The 22,601-nt window shown below is 37.0% G+C and overlaps 1 pseudogene; it reads right to left on the bottom strand.

Moving 5' to 3' along the window:
• Positions 1–4,225: 4,225 nt before the first annotated feature.
• Positions 4,226–22,601, bottom strand: part of LOC122230577 — a 50,593-nt pseudogene continuing 32,217 nt past the window's right edge.

Below are 22,601 nucleotides of genomic sequence, written 5' to 3'. Positions count from 1 at the left end.
ATGTAAATTTGGAAACACTGATATTTTCATATTCTAGCTTCCTGTTAAAATATATATTGTATTGTTTCATTTGACTACATCATGTTTCATGTCCTTGCATAGTATTTTCTCATAGAACCTTTAACTTATTTATTAATTTACCCCTACACATGTTTCATCCCCTATAACAAATAAGAATTTTTTGTAGTTTTAGAGAAAAGCAATAGATTAGTGTATATTTCTCTATCCAACCACCTTCCTTGTTCTCTTATAAATTACAGTCATTTAGTAAAGTGTCAACGTTTCTTAGTTATTATGAATTACTTCTTTCAGCAATTATAACACATGTCATTTTGGAGACTTATTGAGTTTTTTGTGATTCCAAAACAAGGTTAAATCATACTGATGGTAGGAAACATTGTCTTTTTTCTGGATTTTAGTAGAAATGGCTTTATTATTGTACCTTTCAAATGTTATTTATTCTTGGTGAATAGAAAAAAGTTTTATCATATTTATTTATTTTTCCTTATTATTATTTAAGTTTCTCTTTCTTTATTATTTTTTAGAGAGACAATTATTATTTAGAGATTTATTATTTTTTAGAGGGGCTGAGGTGGGGCTCAGCACAGAGCCCTATGCAGGACTCGATACCATGACCCTGGGATCATGACCTGAGGTGAAATCAAGAGTTGGAGGCTCATCCAACTAAGCCACCCAAGTGTTGACCGTAAGTTTCACTTCAGATCAAAATCTTTGCTACAGCTTATTAAACCTTCTTTTCTTTAAATGGGTGGGATACTCTATGTAAACTTTATATAAGCATAAAAGTTTTTTTTTATAATTTACAGACATAATGCATTATGTTGATAGCCAAATGTATTCCTGAAATAATCTATGTATTGTTCTTTTAACACCCTGTTGAATTTGATTTACTATTCAAGATTTTTATCTGTATATGTATGTGAGATTAGTTCAGAGTTTTATTTTATACTACCTTTATTAAGACTTGGTACTGAAATTATGTTTGCTTTATAAAATTAAGTTGATTTTCACCACTTCTATGTTTTGCAATAGTTTTAAGTTATTAGAGGCCATAAATAACTCATGTTTTAAAACCATAGGAGCATAATGTCTAATGACACATTTACATAACCTTTCCTATGTTGATGAATCAAGACTCATAGATCTAAGAAGATACTTTAAAATAAATATCCTGGGGGGCTCAGTTCATTAAGGCCAGCTCTTGATTTCAGCTCAGGTCATGATCTCACAGTTAGTGAGATTGAGCCACACATGAGCTCTGCACTAAGAGTAGAGAGAGTGCTTTGGATTCTCTCTCTCCTTCTCTCTCTGCCCCTCCCCCACTCCCTTTCCCACTCTTTCTCTCTCTCAAAATAAGTAAATATTTTAAAAATAAAATAAAAATAAAATAAATCAAATGCAGAATTTGAGTGCCATGAAAATAAACTAAAATGTCAATATTTTATTATAGTCAGTGTATAAAAAGACAAACTTCCCACAAAACGTCTAATAACTCCTGAAATCCAATTTTATGAATCATACAGTTTGTGGTAAGTAGCCTCTAAAATGGTGCTTATAGAATTTGCTCTCCTTGAGGGAGCAGAAGTGAGCAGCTCACTTCTAATGAACAGAATACAGAAAGGTAATGAGAAACTCCTTCTAAGAGTAGGTTACAGAGACAGGCTGGCATCTGGCACAACTTTCTCTCTCTCTCTCTCTCTCTCTCTCTCTCTCTCTCTCTCTCTCTCTCTCTCTCCTCCCTCTCCCACACTGTGGGAAAGGCAAGCTGCCACGTTGTGAACTGCCCTATGGAGAAACTCAAAGAATGAGGAAATGTTGTCTTTGGCCAACAGCCAGCAAGGACTTGAGGCCTGTTAATGGTCATGTTAGGAGGATGCAACAAGCGTTCAGGGGTCCTTAAAACATTTCTATGGTAAATAGAGTATTTATGTTCTGATTTCCCATGCCAAAATGATAAAGTCATACGTTTTACAGAGGGAGATTTTTTATTAAATTTCAAAGAATATGTGGCTTGACTAATTCTACTTTTTTTTTTTATTATGGATACTTAACACCCATCAGTTTTGTCACCATTTTTTTGAGTGTAATCTCTTAGAAAAATAATTCCTTTTCTCAGCAGCTGAAAAGCCAAAGGTGAAAGCAAGTTTTGCTATCCCTCTACAGTAGAATGATGATGGTGAAATGCCAACACCAGGGCTTCCTGTCTAGTTATAATCACCTGAGAAACACTGAGGCAAAAAAGCAGCAAAAAATCCTTTTTCTGCCCTTTCCCTGTTGACTTCTCAGCACCACAGATGCTGGCACATGCGCGCGCGCACACACACACACACACACACACACACACACACACACAGTTCTAACAACCCAGTATGCTGCAGAATTTGGCGTGCCTTGAAAAAGTTAAATGCATCTGACTAATGAGAATGTTACTTTTATATGTTTGCCCAAAACAGAGACAGTAGAACCACATTTGCACCATTTTTTTTCTTTAATGAGAAGGAAAATTTTAATGAGATTCGGTTTCACTTCTTGATGTCAGCCAGTGTGTGATCTCTTATCGTAGCCTTGGTCTAATTCCAGTTGGCAAGAGAGCAATGAAAGGCAGAAAAAGAGTAGCCCATCTCAGTAAAGGAAACAGGATGCTTTTAAGAAAGTGAAGTCTATAGAGAATGATAGTAGAAGGAATTTGATCACCCACCCTACCTTATTATTTAATCTAGTACTTTCTCCTAAACTATCCTGAAATATTAACAATTTAAAAGTTGAATGTTTGACACTCGAATGTTAAAAACACAACCTAATTTCTAAAAGATGATCACATTTTCAGATTAATGAGGCAATTTATAGTTCCCCAATTTTTCTCAAGAAAATTAAAAACAAAATAACAGTTTTACATTTTACATTTAATTGGCCTAAAATTATACCAGCCTCTGTTGTTACCCTATCATATGACTAGAAATCTATCTCCAATCTCTAGAAAATCTGTCATTAATCCACATATATTATATAGGAGCAGACAGGAGCAAATCAAGGGAAAGGAGCAAGTGTGAAGGAAGCACAATCTTTTTCCCTAAGCATATCAAAAATCTTTAGTGGCACTGTGGAATGACTACGAGTGTCTGCTGTGAGATTTCATGGAGGATGTGCAGTATGATAGAAAGAAAATCACTAATTTTGCTTTGCCATGCTATTCTGCAAAGGATAAGAGCAAGAAATAGGAAAAAAAAATGGATATTTAAAGCCTTTTGCCCCAGAGCATATCTACCTTTCATATCATCAGTTTAACTGATTCTATCTCATAGCTGAATTCCCTGGCTTATAGAAATAGCCAAAATTTAAAGACTTGGTTGAATTGGTTGCTACGTGATCTTATCCAAATGACTTTTGCTTAAATTTGTCTCAGGGCTTAAAGGACAGTTGCTTAGTAAGCAATATATGAATGCAAAAGTCTGGAACTTAAGTCTAGTCTCATAGAAGAAGTTTCTCCCAAATGAGGGGGCACTTTTCTTTATCAGGCACATTGACAAAATACAGCCCTGTTAATTCAGCAAACAAAGATGTTGTACCTCCTAGGAAAGAAATATAAAAACTGCAGAGGATGAGAATTTCCATGTGGATATAAGCCTGAGCAGACAGCTTTCATACTGGCTGGCTGACCAGCCTTCCCCCGCTATGGTATTGCTAGCCATGGCCACTTTGCCTGCTACCCAAGTAATGAAGATTTAAGAAGCAAATAAATTCAAGCAAGCAAACAATTAGTCAGTTAATAAATATTCTCTAAACCCTTGAAGAGCTCAGCACTGTGCTGGATACCCAGGCAGACATAGACAAAGAACAAAATCTCAAGAAACTCGCAATTACCCAACAGAAAAAGACATGCTCTTGACCAAGAAAGATAAATTATGAGTTACTAAGGAGAAATAAAAAAAAACCCTTCAGTCTATGGTGTGACTTTATAACTTTGGACAAATCAGTAAACTCTGGGTCTCTATCTCTTCAAATAAAAATCAAGCAGGGTGAACTAAATTATTTCTCTTAAAGATGTAATGAGTCCATGAATTAAGTTATAAATTATATGTCCCTGAATGGGAACAGGGTTACATAATATTTAAGTATGCAAACTCTAGTTAAGACCATCTTGGCTAAAATCCTGACCCTATCACTTATGGTGAGAAGTTGAATAAGGAACTTAATGTTGCTAACCCTAAATTTCCTCAGCCTCTCCTGTTGCTACTCCTTGTTTGGATGCAAAGGTTTCTCATACTATAAAGATTATTAGTATCACTGCTATTAATGAAATCAAAGAGCTTACTGAGGAGATTGCGTTTCAAGTTGTGTATGCATCTGGGTAATCAGAGCAATGTCGAGGTATTCCAGATAATCCGAGGAAATGTTGAGGGAAACATGTTATGTTGAAGCCTACAAATGTAACTGTGAAGTGGATTTTTTGCTCTGGTATTATCAAGAGTGTATCCTGAGAATAGGGGAAAACAGTGAACAAAACCTTCTGTGACAGCAAACGCTGCCCCTATTGATAATAGGTAATGGAAGTGTGCTGCTACATAGTACGTGTAATGAAGAACAATATCTAATGAAGAGTTGGCTAGTACAATGCCTGTTAGGCCCCCTGCAGTAAATAAAGCCCAAGGCTCATAATACATTGGGGATCATTTAATATTTCCTTCATGAAGGGTGGCAAGTCAGCTGAATACTTTTACCCCAGTAGGGATGGCAATAATTATAATGGCTGATGTAAAGTATGCTTGTGTGACAACGTCTGTTCCCACAGTGAACATATGATGGGCTCATACAATGAAACCTAGGAAACCAATGGATATTATTGCCCAGATTATTCCCATATAACCAAAGGGTTCCTTTTTTGCCTGAATATTGTCACCTATTGGTAACAATATGTGAAATTATTCCACAACTTGGTAGAATTAGAATATAGATTTCTGGGTGTCCAAAGAATCAGAGTAAGTGTTGACATAAGATGGGATCTCCTCCCCCAGCAGGATCTAAGAAAGTAGTATTTAGGTTTTTGTCTGTCAGTAATATAGTAATTCCAACTGCTAATACTGGTAGTGATAGGAGTAACAGGACGGAAGTAATTAGGCCAGATCAGACAAACAGGGGTGTCTGGTATTGAGATATTGCAGGGGGTTTTACGTTAATGATTGTAGTAATGAAGTTAATAGCACCTAAAATTAAAGAAACACCTGCAAGATGCAAGGAAAAAATGGTGAGGTCCACAGATGCTTCTGCATGGGCTAGGTTGCCAGCTAGAGGAGGATGTACAGTTCATCTGGTTCCTGCACAGGCCTCTGCTATTGATGATGCAAGTAAGAGTAGGAAGGATGGGGGAAGAAGTCAGAACCTTGTATTATTTATTTGAGGGAATGCTGTATGAGATGCTCCAATTATTAATGGCACCAATCAGTTCCCAAAGCCCCCGATGATGATTGGTATTACCATAAAGAAGATTATTACTAATGCATGAACAGTGACAATTACATTAAAGATCTGATCATCTCCTAGTAGAGTGCAGGGTTGGCTGAGTTCAGCTCGAATTAAAAAGCTAAGGATGGTTCCTGGGGCACCTGGGTGGCTCAGTTGGTTAAGCGACCGACTTCGGCTCAGGTCAGGATCTCACGGTTGGTGAGTTCGAGCCCCACGTTGGGCTCTGTGCTGACAGCTCAGAGCCTGGAGCCTGCTTCGGACTCAGTGTCTCCCGATCTCTCTGCCCCTCCCCTGCTCACGCTCTGTGTCTCTCTGTCTATCAATGATAAATAAAAACATTTAAAAAAAAAAAAAGAAGGCTAAGGGTGGTTCCTACTATGCCAGCTCAGGCACCAAATAGGAGGTAGAGAGAGAGAGTGCCAATATCTTTGCGGTTAGTGGAAAATAGTCAGTGGTTTATGAACATAGGTAAAATAGCTGAGTAAAGCATTAGACCGTAATTTCCTATTGCTGTGAAACAAACCACCCAAAATCCAATGGCTTAAAACAATAACCATGCATTATTCTTGGAGTCTATGGAACACATGGGTGTTTTGGTTAGTGTCAGCTGGGCTCACTGTTACATCCACAATTAGTTGTGTATTGAACAGGCAGCTCTCTTACAAGTTTGGGGGTAGGCTGGTATAATCTGGCCTAAGATGGTCCTAGCGAGGACACTTGGCCTCTCTTCCACATGGATCCCATCATCCAACAGCTAGTCCAGGTTTCTTCACATGACAGTGGTGGAGCTCCAAGAGAAAGGACCCTTGAGGCCTTCACTCAGAACCAGCACACTGCCAACTCAAGTACATTCTGTAGTCCAAAGCAAAATGTAAGGTCCTAGATTCGAGAGATGGAGAAATAAACTTCACTTCTTGGTAGGAAAATAGATGTGCATACCTGAGAGAGGGGTGAGACTGGGAGAGTATTAAAGAATCAAGGCTGTATTTCCAATTGATCTACTACTTTCATTAAAGTACTTAAAGTGCTTGGTGCTTAAGTAAACATCAGTCATTGCCATTACAAGTTGAAGCAGAATTCAGAAGTTAAAATCATCAAAAGCTGTATATCTATATGGTATTAAAGCTAGATGCTCTTAAATTAGTAAGGAACAGTTTTTGCTAGAATGTGAAGTGGGCAACAGAAAACAATGTTTGAGTGAGGAGTTGGGAAGACTTGACAATGCAGGGCTTAGTAACCGATGTTGGAGGTGTATTGGGACTATCAGAAAGGAAAGGTAGACCTTAATAGGGTCCATTACCTTGGGGGTCTTTGACCATCTCTACTAAATTAGAGTTCTAAACTGCCAACTTGTCCTCTGTTCTTTTAAGTATCTGGATTAAGAAAGGAAAGCAAACAAGGCTGAAGACTATCTGTTTACTAAGCAGTCTAGATTAATTCAGAGCTAATAATTAAAGGTGAGACCCTATATTAGCTGTATAAGACAAGTAATAGCTACTCCAAAAAGTAAATGTGGACAATGCAAAGAGATATACTCCAAGACCTCCTAAAAGAAATGTCCATGTTTGTGGTCTGCTACTAATGACTTTAATGGGAGGATTTTCAGGTCATAGAGGAAAAAAATCTAGAAGAAGAAAAGCTTTTCCATACCTCCCTCCAGTAACAGTATGGACTAATTCTAGGAACCAACCAAGTTGTGTGCATTTTTTTTTTCATCAATACTCAGCAACATATTGTGAGGGTTGAGGATAGAAAGAGAAAATGACCAAGCACAGCAAAATTCCTTTGACTAGATTCCATTATACAATCAATAATTTTTAAATATCATTTCTATTCAATTCCATATAGGGTCTATTGTTACTCCACACATAAATATGGTAGAATTTATGTGCTTCAGGTACAGAAAACACTAGGAATGATGGACAATACTTTGGACATTGATAATCCCTCAATATGAACAACATCTAACAAGTTGTAGTAACCAGAAATGCTTGTTTTATCAAAATTGGGCACTGTACCAAATTTCCAATTATACCTCTGCTTATGTGCAGTCCAGTACAGAGGACTAAAATCAGGGTTTATAGATAGGGATCCTGGGTTTACATACTGGCTCTCATGCTAAACAGGCCATGGAAAAGTATTTTTACTTCTTTAGGGCTCAGTTTGTTTATCTGCAAATTAGGGATCAGAAATACCTATGTTACAGGTTTACTGTATTAAATATGATAAAATTTGTTTTTAAACAATTATTTATTATAAATTGATATACAAATTTATTTAGCACCAAGTAAGTACCCAGCACTATACTCAGTACTAATAATTCAGAGACAAGGGGCACCGAAGTAGCTCAGTAGGATGAGCTTCCAACTCTTGATACTATAGCATGGGCTCAGGTCATGATCCCAGAGTTGTGGGATGGAGCCCCATGTCGTACTCCATGCTAAGTATGGAGCTTGCTTGAGATTCTCTCTTTCTTCCCCTCTTTCTTCCCTCTCTTTCTTCCCTCTCCCACACATGTTATTTCTCTCTCTAAATAAAAAAAATAATTTTAATTTTAAAAAATAGTTCAGAGATGAAATAAAATATGGGCTCTGTCCTCAAGGAACTTAAAGCCTATTTTGAGAAATGCTGATAATTAACTATAAAACAAAGTGCGATAAATGGTAACAAATTGTTATGAAAACCCAGAAGGAGAGGTTAATTAAGAAAGTAGGCAGATGGATGAGCCAAAAAAGATAACAAATAAGATGTAACATAAGAATTGGGCCTTAAAGAATGACTATAAATTTGCCTGACTAATCAGCTGAGAGAAAGGCAAACTCATCATGAACCTAAGTTAGGGGACAGGGAAAAGCACTTGGGGAACAGCAACATGGCCCTGTGTCTAAAGTGGGTAGTACCTGGAGAGTGTTATGCTAAGTGAAATAAGCCAAACAGAGAAACACAGATACCATATGTTTTCACTCTTCTGTGGATCCTGAGAAACTTAACAGGAACCCATGGGGGAGGGGAAGGAAAAAAAAAAAGAGATTGGTTAGAGTGGGAGAGAGCCAAAGCATAAGAGACTCTTAAAAATTGAGAACAAACTGAGGGCTGATGGGGGGTGGGAGGGAGGGACGGGTAGGCGATGGGTATTGAAGAGGGCATCTTTTGGGATGGACACTGGGTGTTGTATGGAAACCAATTTGACAATAAATTTCATATATTTAAAAAAAATTTTTTTAAAGTAGGTAGTACACGGTAACAAGAAGTGGTAGACAAGTTCTCAGACTGAAGGTGTGAGTTGTGCCCAATTATAAAACATCTCTTTGATGAGACAACGGTCAACATTGTGTTTGTTGGTCATATGAGGCCATCAGACTTTTTTGAGCAGAAAATAACAAAATAATGCCTTGTTGTCAGGAAGACTGTTTTTGATTTGTGTTTTTGTTTTTTTGAGACAGTATAAAGGACAAATTGAAAAACCTAAATTGGATATAAATGTGGGGTTTTTTATCTTATTTTTTATGTTTTGGCATTAATCTGGAGAAGGAATGATGAGACACTGGGTAGAGCAAAAGACTGGGGCATGGTTGTTGGAAGAGAAGAGATGAATTTCAGAGCTATTTCTGTGGAAAAGGAAGCTAACATTATAACTGATGGAATATAGAAAGTGAGAGAAATTAAAGATGACTCAGAGGCTTCTACCAAGGGAATTGTGTGTATAGTAGTCCCATTAACCAAGACACAATGTCCAGAAAGAAGGATGTATTTTGGAAAAGAAGAAGAGAATGAGTTCAGTTCAGGGTAAGTTGAGTTTAACAAGCCAGCAGGATATCCAGATGGAAATGTCCAGAAGGCTGGGCACAGATGCAAAGTGTGCAATTTACTTTTCCCTTCTTTCCTCCACCGCAAAATGGATGGGATATTGCTTGCCACTTCTCTCCAAGGACCGTGGAGAGGATTAATGAGGCAGTGTTCACATTTATTCCACACCAAGGATCAATGAGAGCTTGGCAAGTATTAGGTTGCAGTCCCATTATGTGAACTTGAAAATAAAGCAGCTTTGATATAAAAGTCATTGAGGGAGGAGAATGAAAACCTGCAAGACCACAATGTAGAATACACTTGTACTTGAGGCAGCCAGTGCAGGCACAGCTTTGGTGGAGGTGGGCACTAGCTTGTTTCCAGCTGAAGGCAATGAAAGTGAACCAGCCTTCCTATTGTCTGCCCTTTCTTTTTAAATTCATTTGCAAAGCCACCAGGTCTCAGCCCAAGTGTGAGCTTAGGAATTAGTCATACAGAGCTCTTACAATACTTTCCAGTGAAACCCATTTCACATTTTCTCTCTTCTTCAATAAAAATGATTTCTGAAGCAAGCTACTGTTAGCTGCCTCTATTTTTTATATGAATAACTTTGTGTTGTCTATATGCTAGTGATTAATTAGCAACAATGAGGTCATCAAGAAACATTCTTGAGACCACTGCCAAGCTAACAGCTCGAATCTGAAGTATTCCTTCTAAAAGCATGACCTCAGGCATAGAATTATGCCTGTTTATTAAATGCATAAAATGGGAAGGTTTCCTAAGTTTCCAGTTCAAAACTCTTTAATTCACAGATTTTCTTCCTCTTGCTACACTTCAGAGAGGGCAGAGAAACAAACACGGAATGAGGAATATAGGATACAATTTTAAGAACATGTTCTGCAAGAGTTCAGACAGATCTGATTTTAAATTTGTCACTTACCGTGTGCCCTTCATTCTGGTCTTACTGGGCCTCAGTGTCCTTATTTGTAGAGTGTAGTATCAGGAGGAATGAACTCTTGCCACTTCCTATCTGTGTGACCCAGTACGAATTATTGAACGTCATTCAGCTGCAGTCTTCTCCTCTGTCAAATGGGGAGAATATTACCTGCCATAGTTTATGTAACAAGTGCATGAGAAGAAATTGGTCTTTAGCCTTGGGTCTGATACAGGGATATTGCTAAATAAATGGCAATTGTTATGCTGCTGCTGGTGGCACTACCAATGTGACAATATGAAGCAGACGGCTCACTGAAGAGTTTCAATAAAGGTAAAAATTAACTATGGCTTGTGAATAGGGTTATCACTACCAATAGGTCCTGTGTCATACAGGTGATAATATACAGCATGATTATTTTAAATAGGAAATGAAATCACCAAAGTACAGCCTTAGATGAATAAAACTACCATATTACCTGTTCTGCCTTGGTTTCAAATGAGGAAACATAGTAAGTTGATAGGATATTTTAAAATATACAAAAATAGGGGCGCCTGGGTGGCTCAGTCAGTTAAGTGTCCAGCTATCGGCTCAGGTCATGATTTCGTAGTTTGTGAGTTCAAGATGCGCATCCGGCTCTGTGCTGACAGTTCCGAGCCTGGAGCCGGCTTTGGATTCTGTGTCTCCTTCTCTCTCTGCCCCTCCCCTGCTCATTCTCCCTCTCTCCCTCCCCCCGACCCCTCTATTTCTCTCTCTCTCTCTCTTTCTCTCAAAAATAAATAAATGTAAAAAAAATTTTAAGTATATATATGAAAATAAAACAAAAATTTGGAACTTTTAAAAATGTATTATGCTAGAGCCAACTCATTCATTCTCAGTAGTGGTCTCTCAGATGCTCACAGCTAAGAGTCTTCAAAACAGGCCTAGAGACATTAGCTTCTCTTGGCCTCATCCTGGGAAAATGTCTGAATATTGGATGTAAATAATGCTGGGGGTATCCTCAATTTTGAGGATATTCTCTGCTGAGAAAATCAGCAGAGAAGGAAGACAAAAATGGGTGTCTGGCAACTTCCATTCCAGTGGTTTTGGGAACAGATAGAGACTACTGCAAACATCAGAGAGGCTTGCTTTGGTAGTAATTTTCTATCTTTCCTGGAAAAACAGATGGCTTCTTTTTTAGTATTGTATTTGCTGCCATGTTGACACTTAATACTACCTAAACCTTATATTCATTAAAGACAAGGTCATTTGAGAAAGAATCAAGAAAAAAGGCAAAGAATGGGATTACCTCCCCTTCCTTTCCTGATATTACAGGTTGCTGGACCTGAAACTAACCCACCTTTGTCCTCTGAACCTAAATTCACTATTAATCAGGAATATATTTAAGGTTAAAATAGAGTCCCAATGTACAGCCTTGTATTTTTCCCATTACTTCTTACTTCATAAGACTGCTCATTCTGTGGGTGCTTGAGTGGCTCAGTCAGTTAAGCATCCGACTTCGGCTCAGGTCATGATCTCACGGTTTGTGAGTATGAGCCACGTGTCAGGCCCTGTGCTGACAGCTCCAAGCCTGGAGCTTGCTTCTGATTCTGTGTCTCCTTCTCTCTCTGCCCCTTCCCCACTTGTGTTCTGTCTCTCTCTATCAAAAATAAATAAATGTAATAAAAAAATTTTAAAGACTGCTCATTCTGCATCATGAACCTAATTTCAGAGTTCTTCAAACATCTTGCACCATTGCCCTTCTCACTCCAGGATCCTAGGGTTATTTATTCATCCTGTGCCTCAGAGAAGACAGTCTGCCTGTCTGTCTGTCTCCATCTGTCTGTCTGTCTATCTCTATCTCCTCAAGAAACAGGAACTTACTGTACTATGTCCACTAAAGCTATCTACTAAACTCCCTGGAAAAAGACTAATTGGTGTTAATGATGTAGGTTTTGCCTTTTTTTTTAGAATTCGAAGAGAGTAATCTCTATTTCTCTTCTACTGTGTATTCATTCCCCTTTCCATATCCATTCTAAGGACAGATTTAAAGCAGAATAGTATCTGTGAAAAAGGGGAAGAAAAATGTATTGTAATAAGCCCTTTTTATCATCTCCTTAAACCATACCATGGGCACCATGATTTATTCCATCTCTTGATAGAACCTGTGTTCATTAGAGGAAAGCAAAAGCTATCCATAGGAAGAGCAATGGCTGTAATTCCAGCCACATAAATTAGTTTCAAGGAACCTAATGCAAGTTATTGGATGTGTGTAAGAAACGTGCAGTGAAACAGAGGGATATTTGTATTTATATATTTATACATATTTTAAGCCTGATATATTTATATCTGATATATGTATATCAGATTTAAAATCAGTCTCATATTTGGGATGTGTACTTTGTTATATCTGTTGTAAAAACTACTCTTCTACACAGGATGTCAACTGCTTCAATTAGCTAATCTATTACTTTGCTGGGTAGAGGAGTGAAGTAAACACTTAGAAATATTCATTTTGATTCCCACTGCTACCACCAATGCTTCAAGGTTAAGATGCTATCTTTTACTGTAGTACATTACTGCTATTAACGTTTTAACACTTTCTTTTTTTTTTTTTAATTTTTTTTTCAACGTTTTTTATTTATTTTTGGGACAGAGAGAGACAGAGCATGAACGGGGGAGGGGCAGAGAGAGAGGGAGACACAGAATCCGAAACAGGCTCCAGGCTCCGAGCCATCAGCCCAGAGCCTGACGCGGGGCTCGAACTCACGGACTGCGAGATCGTGACCTGGCTGAAGTCGGACGCTTAACCGACTGCGCCACCCAGGCGCCCCCGTTTTAACACTTTCAAAGGCAATTGTACACTTGGCCAATTAACTGCTATGGGGGATTGACCTTTCACCAGTTATGCTGAGAATATTATGACACATAATTTTTGCCCTAGGGCATATCAGTGTTAGAAATGATTTGTGAAAATATAATTTCAGTTGACTGACTTTATTAAAATATTGCTGCCAAATTCTAGATATTATAAAAACATAAAGAAATATTCTTATTAAAGGTGAAAGTGACTGAGAAGAGGAAGAAGTGTGCAAATATTACAGTGTTATCAAAATGTTTCTGAAAAAAATGTATTATAAAATTTTTCCATACCTGGTCCCCAAAATGGAATTTTGAGGCAGGTTAAGCAAACATCAAATGCGATAAAAACATTATACTAAGGATTACAGTAACAAAAAAATTGAAAATAAATGAAAGCCATGTGTCATTATGGTTAAGAACATAATCTTAAAGTGAGAAGTAAGTCATATAACTGGTTAGAAAAGATAGTGCTGAGATTCATGGCAGCCAAAGAAAAAAAGGAAATCATTTGCTCAGGGGGACAATTTTACCTGGCATTAAACTCTGAGAGAAATGTACAAAAGTTTCTTTACATAAAGAATATTTTCCTAGCTATTGAGAAATGAATTAAGTAGCTGTTTTACAAAAGATAAGGAAAGTATATTCATGTTTTTTGCAAATTTGTGACCAAAATTAAAAAAAGCCAAGAAAATGCTAAAAGAATAGTTCTATCAAGAGTTTCATGGGGCACTTGGGTGGTTCAGTTGGTTAAGTGTCTGACTTCAGCTTAGGTCATGATCTCACAGTCCTTGAGTTTGAGCCCTGCATAGGGCTCTGTGCTGACAGCTCAGAGGCTGGATCCTGCTTGAGATTCTGTTCTCCTCTCTATCATTCCTCCACTTGTACTCTGTCTCTCTCAAAAATAAACATTAAAAATAAAAAATAAATAAAGAGTTTCTACCCAGCCCTAGGGTGCTTGGATGGCTAAGTCAGTTGAGTGTCCAATTTCACCTCAGATCATGATCTCATGACCTGTGTTGGGCTCTGTGCTGACAGCTCCCAGCCTGAAGCCTACTTCAGATTCTGGGTCCCCCTCTCTCTGCTCCTCTCCTGCTTATGCTCTGTCTCTCTCTCTCTCTGTCTCTCTCTCAAAACTAAATTTAAAAAAAAAGTTTCTATGTGGGCATAAAATAATGCAATCCACAGCTGTTATTTCTTCTAGCTTAATTGATAAAAGGGGAGAATAAAGCTCTTATTTATTAAAGGGACCACCTCTCAATGTTTGAAACAAAAGCTTCATGGAATGTTTTGTAAGCAAGGGAGATCTATATCAATAGAGCTCAGTATTACTGATCAAAGCAAGATGATGATTTTATGAGGGTTTTGAGACACACAGAGTTCAAGGATTGGTGGACTTTTAGAAGCAACAGTGATTAAGAATTAGGTGATCTTTAGTAGCTATGAAAGTGTCTAAAAGTGGAAGTATCTCAAGCTGTAGAATTGTCTCACAAGTCAGCCATAATGAAGCTACTGTCGATTAGCTGACCTTCACCCACGTGGTGATGGTCACAAATTGGGCATTTTCCAGAAGTGTAGTTATAAAAGCAAGTTGTCAGGGATTGATCAGGACAGATCATAGGCACATGACTTTCTTGAGTATGGAGTATAGAAGTTTTTAGTGTTAGAGCAGAGAATCTACAAACGGACAGTTACCTCTCCCCCTTGTTGCCTCAGTTAAGACTTTTAAGGAGCTCATTAGTAGTCAATTTGAGTTTTAGTTCTCACTGAGTCACTGATTAACAAATGTTCCATATTTTGATTACAGGATATCAACATTGCTTTGGAGACCAGATGTGTAGGTAGTAAAGTTAGCATATTGTTGTAAAAAGTGAGGAATTTACATTGCTTTCCATATACTAGCAATGAACAGAGTTTGAAATTAAAAACACAAAACCATTTGCCCTACAACCAAATAATAATAGTAATTACAGCAACAAAACAATAATAAATCTTATACATAAATCTAAAAAAATTATAAGACCCATACAAGGAAAACTATAAAAGTGATGAAAGAAATTGAAGAAAAGTCTACACAAATTGAGCCACATTCCACATTCACAGATAGGAAAACTCAATACTGTTAGTATTTCAGAACTTTCCAACTTGATCTATATATTCAATGTAATCCCAATCAAAATCCCAGTGAGTCATTTTGTGGATGTTGGCAAAGTTACTCTTACTAATATTTATATGAAAGACAAAAGACCCAGAATATTGAAAGAGCCAACACAATATTGCAAAAGTAGAACAAAGTCTAAAGATTAACCCTACCCGAAGTCACGACTTCCTACAAAGTTACAGTAATCAAGACAGTAGAGTATTGACAAAAGAATAGATGAATAGATCAGTGGGGCACAATCAAAAGCTCAGGAAGAGACACACACAAATTTAGTCAACTGGAGAAAAGGTATTTTCAACAAGTGGTACTGGAACAACACGACATCCACATGCAAAAAAACAAAAACAAAAGCAAAAAAAACACACGAATTTAGACAGAGACCTTTCACAAAAAGTACCTTAAAATGGATTATGGACCTAAGCATAAAGGACAAAACTACAAAATTCCTAGAAGATAATATAAGAGAAAATCCAGGTAACCCTGGGTTTGGCAATGAGTTTTTAGATACATACTAAAAGCATGATCCATAAAAAAATTAATCAAGTTGGACTTTATTAAAATTACAAACTTCTATTCTGTGAAAGACACTGCTAAAACAATTAAAAGACAAACAACAGAAACAACACACTGGGAGGAAATATTTGCAAAACACAAAGCTGGTAAATAATTTGTGTCCAAAATACAGAATGAATTTTTAAAATTCAACAAGTGTTTTTTTTGTTTTCTTTGGGTAAATAGTGAGTACTAGAACGATTGGATCATACAGTATTTCTATTTTTGAAACAAACAACTCAATTTTTAAAATAAACGAAAGATATGGACACCACACCAAAGAATATATACCAATGACCATTAAGCATATGAAAAGTGTCATCCTAAGTCATTAGGAAAATGCAAATTAAAACCACAGTGATATGCCAATATGCAACTATTAGAATGATTAAAATCCAAAACAATGACTACATTAAATGCTAGTGGGGTTGTGGAACAATAGGAACTCTCATTTATTGGTGCCCATGGAAAAATTCCCACAGTAGTATCCTCTCTAGCAAAGGCTTCAACACTTCAGAACTTACTCTTCTTATCACACTAAATATACACTTATCATATGATATAGCAATTATACTCTTTGATATTTAGTTAAAAACATCTACCTATACAAAAACCTACTCACACATATTTCTGGCAACTTTATTTATAATAGCTGAAGCTTAAAAGCAACCAAGATGTCCTTGAGTAGGTAAATGGATAAACTGAGTACCTTAATATAATAGAATATATGACAGTTTGTAAAGGCTACCTATTATATGATAACTAGTGACATTTTGGAAAATATAAAACTATGGAGACAGTAAAAAGATCATTGGTGACTAGGGACTTGGGGGAAGGGGCAAAAGAAATGAATAGGTGGGGGGCGCCTGGGTGGCTTAGTCGGTTAAGCGTCCGACTTCGGCTCAGGTCACGATCTCATGGTCCGTGAGTTCGAGCCCCGTGTCGGGCTCTGGGCTGATGGCTCAGAGCCTGGAGCCTGCTTCCGATTCTGTGTCTCCCTCTCTCCCTGCCCCTCCCCATTCATGCTCTGTCTCTCTCTGTCTCAAAAATAAATAAAAACGTTAAAAAAAAATTTTTTTTAAAAAGAAATGAATAGGTGGAGCACAAAAAATTTTTAGGGTATTGAAACTATTCTGTATGATACTGTAATGGTGGACACATGATATTTCTATGTATCAATTTTGTAGGCATTTATGAAAATCCATCATACAACACAAAGAGTAAACCCTAAAGTAAACTATGGGCTTTTAGTTATTAATAATGTATCAATATTAGTTCATCATGCATTAACAATGTGCCATTATTAGCAAGGTGTTAATAATAGGAGAAACTGAGGAGGGAGGTTGTATGTGGTAGCTTTCTGTACTTTCTGCTTAATTTTTCTATAATCACAGAAAAAGTTGACTGAGTATGAAATTCTATTCTACTTTTTTCCTGAGATCTGATATATGTCTTGTAATCTTCCAACTGAGACACACACATTTTATTACACTCTTATTTAGTCTACTTGATGTAGAATTAACTTGTAAACTATGTAACATGTGACAGCAAGGCTGTAATTATTTAATTAAGATACAACTAACAAACAAATGAAATATATAATTCAAAATAAAACACCTGTTTTCGTTCTCTGTATCTTGGCTCAGAAGTGACTTTAAACAACTCAGCCAGTTTAATCACAGCCTACAATGGGTCTACTACTGAGCAAGTTTGGTGGTTGTACCTGTACTGATCAGGGACAATGTTCTTGATATGTAGGTGTTTCAATGAGTGATTGATTACTCAGGTAATAAGTGATAAAACAGATCAAAAGACAAGTGATGGGATCTTGTATGTTTTCATTCATTTGTCAACAAAAATTTTAACACCTACTATGTGGCATGTAATTTCATTTTTCCATTGTTATCACAGTTCTATCAAATGTTTGGTACTTTATAAACCTTAGCCAAATGAAGTTATACAAACATTTGCAATTGACTTAGGTCAAAATCATTTTAGTGATTCTCTTTGAATGTTAGGAACATATTAAAACAAAGAAAGAACAATTCAGAACATTATAGACTAATTCATTAACAGGTTATGTTAATGCTATTGCCTACAGCTGTTCCAGCAGAGTAATTTTTGGTAATTGTGCTAGCATGCCACAAAGTTAAAAAAAAAACTGAAATGTACAAATCCATTAAAGTTTCAGAAAGGCTGTTATATTTTATAGACTATGTGATGCAAAGCTGGATTAGTTTAGCACTAAATTATTCATGTTCTATATAACTCTTCATATTCTATAAAACTGTTCCATATAAACACCAAAAATCTCACCTTGGATATATTTCAATGTGCATTTTCTAATTTTAAAAATTAAAAAGATTATCAAAGGCATTAACTGTAACTTGTGCTAATAAGATGCCACCATGTACAAGGACACTTAATCAATAAAACTCTAGGGACAAATTTTTCTTATAGTAAAGAGAATGACTTCAGTTCAAATAAACAATACTCTTCATGAATCATGGAAAGGGACTTTGGCATGGTTCAGGTGCCTCAATCCCAGAGATGTTTATAAGATGGATCTATGCAAGGGTGTGTGAGCGGCTCAGTCAGTTAAGCATCTGACTCTTGATTTTGATTCAGGTCATGATCTCATGATTCATGGGATCAAGCCCCATGTTGGGCTCTGCACTGACAGCATGGAGCCTGCTTGGGATTCTCTCTATCCCTCTCTCTGCCCCTCATGTGTGCATTTTCTCTCTCTCTCTCTCTCTCTCTCTCTCTCTCTCTCTCTGTCCTCTGTCTGTCTGTCTCTCTCTCTCACAATAAACATTTTAAAAAAGTGATGGATCTATGCATAGTTGACCTGACATAATTACACACATACATCAACTCACACAGTGTTACGGGTACACTAATAAAACAAACCTGGGAAGTTTCCAGGGTCCTCATCCTTTGTTCCCCTGAGTAGGTGTGCCTCCCCCACCATCTGCCATGAATTTTCCAGTTTCTTAAATACCTAGCATTTAGGTGTGACCAATGTCACTGAGTCCCAGACATTGTTATAAATGTCAGTGGAAATATATGCCACTTCAGGACCTGACCCTAAAATGTCCCACATTTGTTTCCCTCTGCCTTTTTCCCCTTATGGCTGGCTGAAATATAGATAATGCTGCCAGCTCTGTCGATACCTTGGTAGCCACTAATTAAAGATGGCAGAGCCTCTTTCAACCAGGTCCTTGGATAGTTACATGTCAACCTGGTAAACACCCAGTACTCTTAACAAGAAATAAACCTCTTTTGGTTTGAGCCACTGTACAGATTGGGGTCTATTTGTTACAGCAATTAGCCTAATCTTACTAACACACTGCCCAGTATGTGAAAGATCTAAATTTAGTCACGCCCACTTGCATTTGGTATTCTTAGAGCTGGATTCCTTAGAGGGCATATTCAAAGAGCTAAAACATCTCTAGCTACTTAAGATACATTTTGCCCTAAGTTTTGCAAGTAGAGGAACTTATGTCAGATTTAACCTGGATTTTTGCATTATCAAATCTAAATGCTCCCTGCAGACCTTCTATTCAATATCTTTCCCATTTTCCTGGTCTTACTACTGACCAATTCTCTTTATCCTCATTTCCAACTTAAGCCCTTCTTTTCCTGCCCAGGACTTATTCCTTATACTTTTAACCCTTTTTCCATAATTTTAATTACTACCAGCAATGTTTTACTGATATAGCTCTTCTTATCTGGCATTCTGAAATGCATCTCATTTGCCTCATATAACCTGAACAACTGGTAATGTTTTATGATGTATTTGTCATCACTTTTGAGCTTGTCTAAAGGAAAAGAGCACATTTTCTTCTGCCCAGAGTATGTCCCTGTGTTAAACAGCAAGTAAAAGAAGAAAGCAAAGTGTGCAGCTACTCTGAGAAGAGGAAGGAAGGTGTGGTAGGGTTGGCCAGGGAATGCAGCTAGCATGGTTCACTAGCATGACCAATTAGCACCCCTAGGTTAGTGACACTTCCACAGGTCTTCTGCTACCATAAATTCTTAAATATGATAAGCTAACTAAATTTAATCACATAAAAATTTATAGAGTATCTACTATATGCTGAAAATTATATAATGGTTTAAAGAGGACACTAACAAGTCGAAGGCAAAATTCTTTCCCACTAAAGGACTGTGGCCTAAGTAGAGATACAAGTTATATACATAAACATCTCTATTACAGGACAATAAATAATCAAGTTCCAAAATACATTGTGTAGACAACATAGGCCTTGCTTATGCGGAATTGGAGGAAATCAGTATGAAACGCATCCATAGGAAAGCCATAGGAATGGGACAAAAATTGAACTAGATCTGATTCATCTTTTCCTGTACCCTAGCAATTTATTTTTGCTTCCACTCTGTATAACAGCATGCATAATTATATCAGGTGCCGGGAACTAAAAAACCTCATCTCTGTTGACAGGTATAGTTTACCTGGAAAGAAGAATGTCAGAGATTCAAAGGGTATGAGCTCTAGCTGGCTCCTGTCTTCATTATGAGTTCTCCCTCGGGCAAAGCTATAAAAGATCACATCACTTACATATCTGAAACATAATGAAATGACGTGTTTTTAAAAGGTCAGGATGCCAGAATGCAACATAACTATTGTGTTAAACTCATATTTTAAAAAAAGTAACCTTAAAGTCTTTGCAGAAAATCAAAATTAAATGCTAGGTAGAATGACATTACTGAGCCCTTGAAAAATGGTATGAAAAATGTCATTCTAACAAAAGCCAACACAAACCCAGAGGTCTAAAGTAACATTTCTTGCCTCAAGTATCTTCCATTCTTAAAGAATTTGCTTTTGGGTTATAAAGTCTGAGGTAGCACAATGTTTTAGGTCAACATTGGCTCTAAGCTAAATATAAGGATCCGGGTGGAATTATAGAAATTAATACTTAGTTCAGCTACGCATCTATTTTGGCTCTACCAAAGTGTCCGCATTTGACTTAGAATGTATTTCACTTGGCTGACTGCTTCTTAACTCTGAGATCTTTCCAATGCAACCTGAGTTCCCCTGCAAAACTTCTCAAGAGGCAAAAACTGACACGTAGAATGACATTAACACATTCTGTTCAAGAAGCATAGGTCGTCACACCCAAAGCTTGGAAGTTGATCTCTTCAATAGTTTATCAAAAAATGAGTTATCAAAAAATCAAGGACAGGGAAGCTTGGGTGGCTCAGTCACTTTTGTCCGACTTTGGCTCAGGTCATGATTTTACGGTTCATGAGTTCAAGCCCTGCATCCAGCTCTGTGCTGACAGCTCAGAGCCTGGAGCCTGCTTCAGATTCTGTGTCTCCCTGTGTCTCTGCCCCAGCCCCACTCATACTCTGTCTCTCTCTTAAAAATAAATAAACATTAAAAAAAATTTTTTTAATCAAGCACAATAATTATTTATGAGAGTTTTAGATTTTCAATCAATCCATCGTAATTTGGTTAATATTGTTGGTGTCATATTTTAAAGTTTTAATTCCAATGTAGTTAACATACAATACTTTATTAGTTTCACATGTACAATATAGTGATTTAACAATTCCATATATTACTCAGAGGATTGGTGTAACATTTTAATATGCTGAAAATTATTTAGTTCTTCACTTAAAATTATATAAAAGTATGCCTCATCCCTACTAAGATCTTGCAATGTCTCACTCCTTTGGACTTTCTTATTAGTATGTACATCCTGACAAACTTGTACCTCTAATTCAAGAGTCAGCTCGAAGTATCACCTCTTTGGAGAGGTCTCTCAGGCAAAAATAAGACATTCTAAACTCTGTAGTCACCAGGTATTTTGTATATTCTTTCATTTGAACAGTTATTGCAGCATATTTGTGCATTTTTTCACCAGGATTCCTTAAAAAAAAAAAAGGATTTTTTCTTCCTCACCTTTGTTTCCCAGTATGCATTAAATAGTTAGCATAAAGTAGAAATTTAATAAATATATTTTTTAAAAAACATACAAATGAATGGAAATAAATTCTTAAATTTTCTTTTCCCCTTAGATATAATCAACATATTTAAGCATGCTTTCCAGTCCACAGAAGTCTGGAGAAGAAATGGATTATAAAATTTTGCGTTCATTAATTCAATTATTTATTTTTCCCATCATTCATTTAGTAAATACATTGTTGTGCCCTATGTATGCCAAGCACTTTTATAGGAGCTAAAAATATGGAAAAAGTTTTTGTTTCGATGCTTAGGTTCACTTCTAAATTGTTTCATATATTTAAATATTCTCAAAGTATGTCACTGCCAAGAAGTCAAGCAGTAACTACCTAAACTGTACTATGTTTGCAGCTGCAAGGTTGGCGTGCCAGACTTCCTTCCACAAATTCAGTAAGGAAATAAGGAGTCCAAATGGATCTAGACAGCTTACTAACGTTCAGCAATAGTATGATCTAGCCATGGACCCCGAGCCCCAGTTTCTATATGGTGATGTGACCAGGGCCAGATAGTGCCTGCACACACATTGGGGATGCATTACAAGGGGGGGAATCCTTACATTTGGAGACTCTTATTTTCTATCAGGGCTACTGGAAAATCTGCTCACAATTTCCTCTGGAGAGAGGTGTTGTCCTTACTACCCTGGAATATAAGCAAGTATCTCTGGGGGAAAGGGGCAGATGTTTCCATCTTTAATGCTGGGAATATAAATAAATTTGCACCGGAGAGACTGGTTCCATCTTTCTAAGGCACCTGCTTATACAAACATTTCTGAAAAATACGTGTGGAGCATTTAGCTGGCAATGCCTAGACATGTAGAAATACGAGATTTATAAAGAAGTGTCTCCCAACAGTCATTTATGGCA

Source organism: Panthera tigris, chromosome A1, assembly GCF_018350195.1.
Source record: "Panthera tigris isolate Pti1 chromosome A1, P.tigris_Pti1_mat1.1, whole genome shotgun sequence".
NCBI lineage: Eukaryota > Metazoa > Chordata > Mammalia > Carnivora > Felidae > Panthera > Panthera tigris.
This window is presented reverse-complemented; position numbering and strand designations above follow the sequence as displayed.